The sequence below is a fragment of the Mustela nivalis genome, assembly GCF_964662115.1.
Source record: "Mustela nivalis genome assembly, chromosome: 13".
NCBI classification, from domain to species: domain Eukaryota; kingdom Metazoa; phylum Chordata; class Mammalia; order Carnivora; family Mustelidae; genus Mustela; species Mustela nivalis.
Genome location: NC_139032.1, coordinates 13,302,611 through 13,315,108, shown reverse-complemented (window position 1 = coordinate 13,315,108; position 12,498 = coordinate 13,302,611). Strand labels below are relative to the sequence as shown.

General features: G+C 42.0%; 1 long non-coding RNA gene across 1 annotated transcript in view; it reads right to left on the bottom strand.

Moving 5' to 3' along the window:
• Window positions 1-1,641: 1,641 nt before the first annotated feature.
• LOC309846939 overlaps window positions 1,642-12,498 on the bottom strand; it is a 76,579-nt gene continuing 65,722 nt past the window's right edge. Inside the window, exon 3 of the long non-coding RNA XR_014302204.1 lies at window positions 1,642-3,147. This is a non-coding gene — a long non-coding RNA (uncharacterized lncRNA). The remainder of the gene's footprint in view (window positions 3,148-12,498) is intronic.

The following is a 12,498-nucleotide window of genomic DNA, read 5'->3' as shown; positions in this document are numbered from 1 at the left end:
CTGATACATTACTTATGCATATTCATATCCTGGGACTGAGCCCCACATTGGGCTCCTTGCTCAGCAGGAAGTCTGCTTCTTCCTCTGCCCCTCCCCTCAAATTGTGTGTGCACTCTCTTTCTCTCTCTCTCTCTCAAATAAATACATAAAATCTTTTTTTTTTTTAAAGATTTTATTTATCAGAGGGAGAGAGGGGAGAGAGTGAGCACAGGCAGACAGAATGGCAGGCAGAGGGAGAAGCAGGCTCCCTGCTGAGCAAGGAGCCCGATATGGGACTCGATCCCAGGACGCTGGGATCATGACCTGAGCCGAAGGCAGCTGCTTAACCAACTGAGCCACCCAGGCGTCCCAATACATAAAATCTTTAAAAAGATTCTCAGAGTTTGGCAATTAGTCCAAGGCTCTTTCTAGCACCCCATTTGGTCTTTCATTTTTGCAAACTACTGCAGTCAAAAAGTGGTGTGTATCCCTATTTGCTGAGGCCTCTTCCCCTTTACTCTTCACATATTTTCTTTTTCACAGTCTGTCTGCTCCCTGTTACGCCAATGGCATCCACTCTTGACTTGGAGTAAAGAGAGAATCTGGTAAGTTCTTACGCAATAAATGAGAAACACAGGGAGAGTCCGATGTGTGGCGCTAAGGACCAGAATGCTAAATGGTAAGCAAAACCTGGTAACGCATTCCTGAATGGAACTGGGGATTGGTCTCATCCTCACAGCGGGATCGCCAGGCTTCCGTCTTGAACTTTGCGCCAACATGGCACTATTTTGAGTCCCATTCATAAACTATGTCAGTGATTGATTGATAGATTGATTATAGTGAAATTTATAGCACTGTTTGGAAGACTATTTCTAGGAAGCCAGCTAGTATAAGAAGAAATGAGGGAGCTTTCCTAAGTATCTCCTTAAATTGTAACCAGAGTCAATGTCTACCATATCCACTGGAAATCAGAATGATAGAAGGTCACAGAATTTAAAAATACAGGATCAGAGGGGCACCTGGGTGGTTCAGTGGGTTAAAGCCTCTGCCTTCAGCTCATGTCATGATCCCAGGGTCCTAGGATGGAGCCCCGCATCGGGCTCTCTGCTCAGTAGGGAGCCTGCTTCTCCCTCTCCCTCTGCCTGCCTCTCTGCCTACTTGTTATCTCTGTCTGTCAAATAAATAAATAAAATCTTAAAAAAAAAATACAGGACTAGGGACTAATTTCCATGCGGGCTAAGGTCACTTGGTTAATCTAAAAGGAAGCATTCTCGGCTCCACATTCCCAAATACAACGCTCATATAAATAAGGGATGTCCAACTAATATCCAAACTATACACCACTGCAGATTTTTAAAATAGAACAGAATTTGTGTAAATAGCTGATGTTCTGGAACCTGAAAATCAATAGGTAATATAGATTGAGGCCAGAAAAATGAAAGCCCAGAGATTGCTTCCTAAGCAAAAACTACTTCTTGTTATCAGAGAATAGTTCTCCTGAAATTGATTATCAGACTTTCTTTCCTGTTGTTACACTTTGTCCTTGGAAATGATAGGCCCTATCTCACCAGTGCAAATATCCAGGGCTGCCCTGCCTGATAGGGTCTCATAAGTCGGAGGCACAAATCTGGACCATGAGGTCAGGTACAGGGATACTGTTCTGGTTGGGGATGGGGTGATGGGAGGTGAGGGAACTCCAGGAGCTATAATTACTTAGGTCCAGCAGAACCATTAATGGCCCAGCAGTCTCTTGGTGTGTCTGGACTGCTGGGTCCCCATGAGACACTCTTGGGGTACTATTCCTGACATCACTTTGCATCCTCTTGATTGATTTGGACATCTCTGGAATGACACAGCAATAACAAAAAATAGACTGAGATTGCTGCCCAAGTCATTTACCATCAAACCAGGCAAGGAAGGCGGGTGCCAAATACCTTCTTCCCTTTCTTCATTGTGTAACGCTGTCATGACAATTCCATCACTTCTACCTCACTTAACACGGGTCAGTGCTTTTTCCACAATTCTAGGAGTCACCCTCTCTCAGGCCCTTGCAAGGGTATCATCACAACCTGTATTGCAGGAGAATGCTCCCATATTGGTACATTCTCTTGTATCCAAATTCATCTCCCACCCACCTTTGTCAGGCCCCCTCAGAGTCCAGTCCCAGGCATAATGTCCCAGTTGACTGGTGTTGAAACTGGACTCAAGGAGTAATAGTTCTTTTCCTCCCTTAGCCATCGAAGCAGGTCCTTGGCAGAGTTATTTCATAACTTAACCCCAGTAATTAACCTGGTGATCAGGAGCAGCTATGGGGAGATTCTGAATAAAATACATAATGGCTTGCAAAGGAGAGGCCTCTGGACTAAATTCAAGCAAGCATGTGGGTGTCTAGTGCTTAACAGAGAGGACGAGTAGCCTATTTGTCCATTTGTGCAGGCTCAGAGGACTCAGGGTAACCTGGAGATTTAAAATTCTTGGAGGGACAGTGGCTCCTGGGTGCCTCAGTGGCTGACTCTTGATTTTGGCTCAGGTCATGATCTCACGGTCACAGAATCACCCCACGTGGGGTCTGCTCGTCCCTCTTCCTCCCCTTCTGCCCCTCCCCTGGCTCATGTGCACCCTCTCTCTCCTTCTTTTTCTCAAATGAATAAAGGAAATCATAAATAAATAAATAAATAAAGTGAGTAAATAAAATTACTGAAGGGACATCAACACAGATGTACCCATACCTTCTGTCAGGAGCTCATTCACCCAACCCTGGCATTACAGACCGGCCTCAACTGTTCTTACAATAAACGCCTATCCTTGGTCTTCTTTTTGAACCCTTCTCCTCCCAATTTAAGAGATGAGAGCCTCTTTGTGTGTTTCCAGGGAGGCCCTCTGGCTTTCTCACTCAGCATTTAACTGTTGATTTATTTCAGCTTTCTGCTACCTTTTTCCAGGGCATCAGCAGAGCCAGATAATTTACTGTCATTACGATTACTGTCTCCCCTGTATTTCCACCTACCATGGACAGCATCCTCACCGGCAGCCAGGAGATGGTGGTCAGCTCCAAAATCCCATCTCAGTGTTGTGCTTGTGACCCATCACGGTGCCTACCATCTTGGGTTGGAGTCACTAGATGCGAATCCTGAGAAGGAGCTTCATGAGTGCTCTTGGGATCCACACCTGTGGAAGAAAACAGGCTTAGGTACAGGAAAAGGCTGAATTTCCATTACCCATGGGAAGCTTTGGTGCTGAGATGGCCCCTCAGGTCCGAACTGGAGATTAAGGGTCCAGTTCTTCATTCCTCCCAGAATAATAACTCATGAGATGAAGGCTGTCCCAGAAGAGTCATGACCTGAGGTGATTCTTCTTCCAAGATGGCAGAAGGCCGCCAGCCAAGTGCTATCTTCTGAGGCATCACTTCCAAGATAGCCCTGAGAGAAGAAATCCTCCTTCTGAAGAGGAATCACAGCATCCACCACATACAGAGCACTTGATTATTAAATCACCGTAAAAACATGCTGCAGCTTTTGTGTTTATTGTTCTGTTACTCCAAGGAAACTGAAGCACAGAAGGGTTAAATAGCTATTATCTCTACTGAAGACTAAGTTTTGGAGAGTGTTCTAAATTTGAAATAATTACGTGATTCTGCTGTTTTAACACAAAAGCAGCCACAGACGATACTTGAACAAATGAACATGGCTGTGTGCCAATAAAACTTTATTTACAAAAGCAGGTGGTGGGCTGGATTGGGCTCACAGACTGTAGTGTTCTGACTCCTGGTTTAGATGGTGCAACTAGAGCCATGGTTACGAGTGGGAATGAGAGGTGAGGATGGTGAATGACAAAATGGGAAATCTCTGGGTGTTTACCCATATTAAAGAACAAAAATTCAACTGAGCAAATTTAAAGATCTAATTGACTTTATTAAACAATTCATGAATTGGGTAGCACCCCACCTAACAAACAAAAGGGTGCTCCAAGGAGCTGTGCGAAATGGAAGGCTTTTAAAGACAGAAACTGGATGGGACAAGGAAGTTACTAGCAAAGGAAAAGACTGTTTCAGGTAAGGTTACTTCCTAGAGGATCTCATCATGCAGGTTACCTCTCTAGTACGGATCTGGAAAATTCCAGGCTCATTGGCTTAAAATTCCACTGATGGAAGAGGCTGAGACTGTACTTACGTATTAATTCTTGGTAGGGCTTAACATAAGTGATTGCATTTGGGGCCTATGGTTTCTTTTCAACACCCAGGCACTTTTGTCTCCCTGCAACATTTAGTCCTTTGCCTAAGTAAACTCTACATTACATTATATTAGTCCTTCACCACTCAATTTAAGCAAGAACGATTTTCACAGGAAAGCCTTCAAGGACCCTCTCCTCAACCTGAGCCTGGATTCAATGCCTGTTTTGTTATTCCTATAACCCTTTAGGACCTTTTGTCATATAAAATCATACCTAATCATCTGCTCACATATACATCTGACTCACTATCCCCGTGGTTTTCAAGTTCAGCTGTGTATTTGGAAGTAGAGTGTGGGTACTCATATTTTAAAAGCTCTCCCATGATTCTAAACTGCAGTCAGGTTTGAGAATAAGTGCATCACACTGTGAGTTCCTTCAGGGCAAATAACCCCTCTAATTTGTCTTTTATCTGTAGCAAACAGCCCATAGTAGGTGCTCAATAATGATGATGAATTAGGGAATAAGTGGAAGCTCAAGAATGCCACAATAAGGAGTTTAGACTCCATGCGTGGAGACAATTTTAAGCCCTCCTTGACCACTCCCAATAGAATTATATTCTATTTCTTTCTTTTTTTTTTTTTTAAAGATTTTATTTGATAGAGAGGGAAATCACAAGCAGGCAGAGAGAGGGGAGAAAGCAGGTTCCCTGCGGAGCAGAGAGCCCGACGTGGGGCTCGATCCCAGGACCCTGGGATCGTGACCTGAGCTGAAGGAAGAGGCTTTAACCCACTGAGCCACCCAGGTGCCCCAAGAATTATATTCTATTTCTACATTATCACAGTGCCTTATACACCCTTGGATCAATGGGTATTAGATGCGGTACTAGAATTGCTTCAGAGAAGGTCTCCTCAGTTGGACTGTGGCTTCTTGAGGGCAGGGACCTTGTGCTATTCCTCTGTGTGCTCTGGGTTAGGCCCACTCAATAAATGTAGAACAAAACAAAATGAGATTACCCCAGTCTCAAAAGTTATCCATTAACCAGAATCTCCAGGTCTTAGCGTCATTAACTTCCTGTGGCTCTGCTTTCCCTTCCAGGACTAGATGATGAGGGTTTTGTGCTGTACAAAGCTGATGTAGTTAAAGTAGTAGAACAAACTACCAAAAGCATGGTGCTGCCAACCAATTCTCGAAAACTTGCGGAAGTGGAGATGTTTGTCATCATCATGTTCCCTGCACCTTATGGCCTACCACCAGGATTCCTTTTAGGTCCACTGGTCCCTATCAATGTCTCGTTCTCAAATAAAGCTCCCCTTTCCACCTCCCTCTCTCCCAAACCAGAATTCCCTTTCCTTATTTGGTTTATAATCAACTGGGTAATAGGAGAAAAATAAGCTGTACTTAATTATGTAAAAAACTTTGGCCAAGGGTTAAGAAAGCAAGTGTGGATTTTGTCTTGGCCTCTAACCAACTGTGTGGCTTCAGCTCTGTAGGTCACAGCTTCTTCTTATGTAAAGTTCTTAATCATCATTTTCTATAAATCAAGCATTAGATCTCACCAAAAAATTACTCATTTAAGTGCACTAAGCTATGAATATTCGGAACATTCAAACCTCCTGGGAGTATCTTCTTTTTAAAACAGCTCTTACCTGTATAGGTGTGCCATTAAATGGCACTGAAAGATATCTATATGGGATCTGCACCCCCCACTCACACCCCACCCCCTCTGGGTTTTTGTTTTTGTTTACTTTGATCTACCACCTCTATTCTCTTCCTAGATGAAGAACAGAAAATTACTTGGCATCTTATTTCAGAAAAATGATCAGTTCCTAATATGAATGTAAGATTAAAATTAGGGCAACTCCGCGTCTATGTGCTCTAGGGGCTGGTGTATAACTATCTTTCTTTTAGTGCCTGCTCAGTGAAGTGGACTGAGCGATCTGTAGGGAGGGGAAATATTTCTGGGGTCAGAGAAGAGGGAAACATTTCTAGTGTCACCCCATGTCATCTCCAAGGCAAGAAGTTGCTCAGGAATTTGGCTTTTCTCATCTGGGTAGCAGATGTCCTGGTCCAGGTCCAAATAATTAGAAGAGTCAACTTGTTCTGCTAGTTCTCCTGCCCTGCTCTCATGCTTACCAAGTAACGCTAGGATGAACATTTAGCTTTGCATATAGACTTCAGTAGCAGAGATTCTTTCTGGCAGTTACATTTCTTATTATCACGATTTAACTCCAGCATTTTCGGTTTTCCATGGAGTCTGTTAAGCTAAGTGAGCATGAATCTGTCTCCCTATATCTGGAAAGTTCTGGGACTCTAGCAATATTTGGAGCCGTAAGACTGAAGGCCAGAATATGGGATGTGAAAAATAGATCACAGCAGATACCATGAGCCCTGAGTGGGTCCCAAGCAGGAATGTTTCTTCTGTGACTCCCTAACTTCCTCCTATGTGCCAGTGAGTCCTAACTTGGTCTAGAAGAAAGGAGGTGGCAATTAATGTTGCCTGAGAACTGCAGACACAGTTTGAAGATACCCAAGGGTCTGGAGGGAAAGTAAGGAAGACAAGCTCATTATGCCAGGACCAAAATGCAAAAATGCAAAAAATGCCAAAACGCCAGGAATGAAACAATCAGTGGCGACTCCAGACATGCTTATTCATGGAAAGAGGCTGCCGGCCCATTCTTTTAAAAGCTTGAAGAGTTTTTTAATGAAAAGAAAGCTAAAATTGGTGTAATTTTATTTCATCTCTTGTTGCCAATCAAGGTCGTACTTCAGACACCCTTCAGGTGTCTAAAGGTGTTTCTTTTAAGAAACACCAATGAGACCTCACCCAGTCTGAGGAGTGAATTTATATTGCTCTGATTGTATTATTGCTCACTGCTTTGTTTTTATTACCACGTATTGCATTCCAAAAATAAGTTAGGTGCTAGGCAAAAAACTGAATCAGGCTCAAACCCTGCTTAAATTAAGATGCTGGCTGCCAGCCTGTCTCACAGGAATCCTAGGAGGGTTTAAAGCTGGCTTGAAAACTGGTAAAGAACTCCTACATAGAGTTGTCAAAATCCTAACGCAAATAACCAATCCACTCTAATCATATCAACATTGTGTGTGTGTGTGTGTGTGTGTGTGTGTGTGTGTAATATATATATATATTTCTATCTTCCATTGTGAAGATAATGGATATAAAATACCTAGCTCATGCCAAGCAGTCAAAAGTGACAGTAATTATTTTTAAATTATTATCATTATTACTACTACCATTAGAAAAGAGATCGCCAGCGTAAAGCAGATTTTTCAGAAGAATGGAAGGAAAGCCACCTAACACACATCCACTCCACCACATTCCACCACCTCAGTATCTGAAGCCCTTATTTAAGAGAACACAGAATGATGAATGGGCACATTGGCCATTCGCCGTTCACTTAGTTCTAGAGATAGCCTTGTAAATACATCAAAAATAATATGGTGCTAATAGGCAGGGACAGAAGTAGCCATAAACCCTCATTTATTGTACCTATTCATTTCTATGCCAATCACGTTCGTCTCCTAATAATGAAATTATTTTCCATTTATCAGAAGTCCCTTTTCTCTGGGGATATGGATAACTAATGACAAAAATCCAGTAAACCACTAAATGGGAAAATCTGGAAGTCAGCTGAAATCATCAAGTAAAATAGTTGACGGAATTGAGCTAGGATTCAAAGTCCTCTCTAATATATAGTTTATAGTCCCACAGAGATAAGAAAAAGAACAGACAAGCCAGAAGCAGAAGATAAACAGATACATAAAAACTGAATGGCGGGGGGGGGGGGGCTTGGGGGGGGTGGGAAGGGGCGGGTTGCACCTTGGTGGCTCAGTCATTAAGCCATTAAACCTCTGCCTTTGGCTCAGGTCATGATCCCAGGGCCCTGGGAATGAAGCCTGCATTGGGTTCCCTGCTCATCGGGAAGCCGGCTTCTCCCTCTCCCACTCCCCCTGCTTGTGTTCCCTCTCTCGCTTTGTCTCTCTCCATCGAATAAATAAAAAAAAATCTAAACAAAACAAAACAAAAACTGAATGGGGAAAACCATCCAACCTCTTTTGGAGGAAATGACTTCAGAGGTCATGGAGAGTTGAGAGCACTAACAATTTATTTTGGCATGGAACAGTAGAACATACACGGCTTAGTCTCATACATCATTTCATTTGATCCCCACCATGACGATGTAGGCAGATTATATGAGAGAATGTCCACCTTTCCAAGCCCTCGCTGGAAAAGAAAGAATGACTGGATCTACAGACTATTGTAGATTCTCCCAGGAAAGATTTACTTTCCTATCTTTTCTCAGATTTTCTTTTTCGAAGAGATTTCTTTTCCCATCAGTTAACTTGAATTTAACAACTGGCTTTGATTCAGCCTGGTTCAAATGCTTTTTTTTTTTTTTTCATTTTACTTTATTTGATCTCTTTTCAGTGTTCCAGAATTCATCGTTTATGCACCACACCCAGTGCTCCATGCAATATGTGCCCTCCTTAATACCCACCACCAGGCTCACCCAACCCCGGACCCTCCTCCCCTCCAAAACCTTCAGGTTGTTTCTCAAATGCTTATTTTTTCAAAGCATATAATTTTATTCCACTCCAAGTTAAGCAGCCTATTGAATGTAGCAAGTATCATGCTGTTCCCAAAAGATCAGGCTAAGTCAAACATAAAGAAATGGAAATTTAGAATGTGACAGATTTCCTAATGATTTTGAACCATGCAGATGGCCAGTCTGAATTGTTAAGGTCACAGAGAATTTTTTTTCCTGCGAAATTTCCTAGGATTGACTTTGTATGCTCTCCTTGAATTGATCGGACTGTTTGCTCAAAGTGAGAAAAATACTCTCAGAAAAGATCAGAGGAAAAGACAAACCATGAGAGACTATGGACTCTGAGGTTTTCAGAGGGGAGGGGTGGGGGGATGGGTTAGCCCAGTGATGGGTATTAAGGAGGGCACGGATTGCATGGAGCACTGAGTGTTACATGCAGACAATGAATCATAGAACACTATATCAAAAACTAATGATGTACTGTGTGGGGACTAACATAACGTAATTTAAAAAATTATACACACACACACACACACACACACACACACACACACACACACATTCCTAGCTTCCATCCCCAGAGATTCTGATACAGTAAGTCTAGGGAGAAGCCCACATACATATATTTTAAATTTTCTGCAGTGATTCTGATGATCACTTGATTTGAGAAACACTACTCGAGTATTGTTTTCCTGAGTACAGATCTGTCTGAATGCAACCAGTCCCTGTTAGCGAATAATTTATGATTATTTTGAGTGATACCATTAATGAATAGCAATATGCATAAAATTTTGTGAACATTCACAACTTCTTTGCTTTTTTTTTTTATTTCAATCATTCTTCCTCCTCATTTCCTCTTTTAGTTCTCTCTCTCTCTCCTTTCTTGTTTTTGCTCCATAACAAATAGGACCCTGGAATATTAAAGACTATAACCTTATTTTCTCATTTGATGAAGTGGCAGGTGGCCTGCATAATAATTATGAAAACCTACAATAGTATAATAGTGTCTTTATTTCTATGCATTTTTTTTTTACATTTGTATAATTTCTCTTAAAAAGAGAAAAATTATGTTTGTGTGTGTGGTCAGTTCAGTACAAGTAAGGAAATGGAGGCCCAGAGAGAAAAAAGCCCAGAAGTACATGGTTCTAGGTAGTGGGCCAGGATTCAAGCCCAGGGGTCTGAATCTAGATAGGAAACTCCCAACATGTCACCACCCCACTTCTGGGCCTGTGGGACATGTCAAGTCAGTTGCAAACAGACTGGAGATATTTGGTCTGAAGGTCAGGATAGAGACCTGAGCTCCAGAAAGAAATGCAGGACTTGGAAGCCCTTAGAGGTAAAGCCATAGACTGGATGAAATCCCCAGGATGGTATTTGTAATGAAAGTATTTGGATTTGTAAGAGGAAGAAGACATATCTGAGGAATTTCAACACATAAGGGATAGAGGAAAAAAAAGAAGAACTCACAACCCCAAAGACTGATTAAATGGCAGAAAAACGAGCAAAGTGGGTGTTTTATGAGAGTCCGTGGAAGAAGAATGTTACAAGGAGAGAGCTGTCAACAGAGTCAGAAGCTACTACAGTGGTGTTCAGAAAGGGGCTCAGAATATTCTTTGGCTTTAGAAACAAGAAGGTACTTGCTAACGTAGCTTGGAGTGGCGTCAGTGACATCAGACACGTACCAAGCTGCATGTGGGTTGACGAGTGGGAGGTGGAGATAGCGAATACAAGTCTTCCAGGAAGTTTGTCTACGATGAGATAGAAATTACGAACATACACAGAATAACAAAACGGTTAAGACACAGTCTTGCAGGGGTGCCTGGGTGGCTCAGTGGGTTAAAGCCTCTGCCTTGGGCTCAGGTCATGATCCCAGGGTCCTGGGATTGAGCCCCACATCGGACTCTCTGCTCAGCGGGGAGCCTACTTCCCCCCCTCTCTCTGTCTGCCTCTCTGCCTACTTGTGATCTCTCTCTCTGTCAAATAAATAAATAAAATCTTTAAAAAAAAAAAAAAAAAGACCCAGTCTTGCAATCAGACAGAATTAGGTTTGAACCCCTACTCTCCGCCGTACACTTGTTGCATAATCTTAGCCAGGGCCTCAACTTCCAGTTCAGTTCCCTCCTTTGCACAATATGGAAAACAACACTGACCTTAAAGAGGGGCTGAAAAAAGTAAGTTAAGAGATTTAGAAGCGTCTAGTCCCGTGCCTGGTACAGATGAAATGCTCAGTAGATGGGAAGTGCAGTTTTATTAATGTTCATACAGCATTCAAGAGGATACTGAAATGCCCATGGTTGAAGTCAGAAGCTGAAGACATAGGAAAGGAGTCTAACTGATAGGGTGCAATTTATGGGACGGCCAGGGAAGAATCCAAAGCACAGACAGAGGAATTAACCACGAAAGGAGAGTGGATTGGCAAGTCCTAGGGTAGGCAAGTTTGTAGCTTAAGTGGTGCCAAGTAGAGTCATTCTCTGTCTTGTGTGTTCCCTTTTTCTGAACAATGCAAGTGTTGAAGTCATGTGTGAAGGGGCAGATGGCAGAAGCCTAGGCTTGGTAAAAGGGGAAAAAATTTAAATATCCACCATGGAGAACCTGGAGGTTTCTGATAAACATGGTGGACCATATAAAACCTGTTAGGGAATTTGAATCATGTCTTAGGGACGACGTGTTTACACCCAATACTATGCGCCTCAAATGTGTCATGTTAAAAAATGCCATGTTTTATGTTCTCTGAATCACCGGATTTCTCACCAACAATGATATGCGCTGATGGAAACCAAGAAAAGACCCCACTGCTTCAACAGCGGGTAATATCATTCATTTGCATAAAGATACCACTTTGCTTAGCGTTTTTAAAGTAAATCCACTGCTTTGAGAAAAGCATTGTTGTTGTTCATAATTATTGACATGAATCATCTATCCTATTGGTAAGTGGGCTCGTCCTGCTCTCCAAACGGTACTGGCACAGAGAGAGAAGCAGGCGAGCAGCTTTGCAAAGCATTAAGCTGCTGTTCTTGCGTATGAAATATACGAGGTTGAAGCTTAACTTCAAATACAAGACATTGAATTCTGAGGGTCAGAACTAAAGGATGTGAGCCCACACTTTACACAGACATTTGTGACTCTTTTTGGTAATCTTTAAAATATCATTTAAAAACATGTATCTTTGCTGAAGGAATCACAGTGGGAAAAACATCCCACAGTCTGTGCCCATTTTCTCCCACGAAAATACCAGTAAGTGGTTCTTTATGCTTAGTTTGGTTGATAAAGTGTATACACTTATCACACCACCATTACCTAAATAAAATAATGACACTTGATTGGGAATAATCAAATAGAGATTATTTTATTCAAGCTACTCACTTGAACAAAAGAACCTTTTATTCTTCTCTTCCTTATTACAAAAGCAATACATGATAGCTCTAAAAAAACACTGAAAAGAATCAGGTGTATTCCCATCATAATGAAATAACCTGTTTGCATTTTCTGGTATGTATTTCAAGCATTTTTTTCTAACCATATGCATGTTTTCTGCATTTTTAACAAGAGATCATGTTATTTTGAAATTTTGTTTGGTTTGATAATATCCATTTATGTATGCACTCAATATTCTTAAATAATCTTCAGCAATTTTTTTTAAAGATTTTATTTATTTATTTGACAGAGAGAGACACAGTGAGAGGAAACACAAGCAGGGGGAGTGGGAGAGGGAAAAGCAGGCTCCCTGCCTAACAGGGAGCCCGACATGGGGCTCTATCCCAGGACCCTGGTATCATGACCGAGC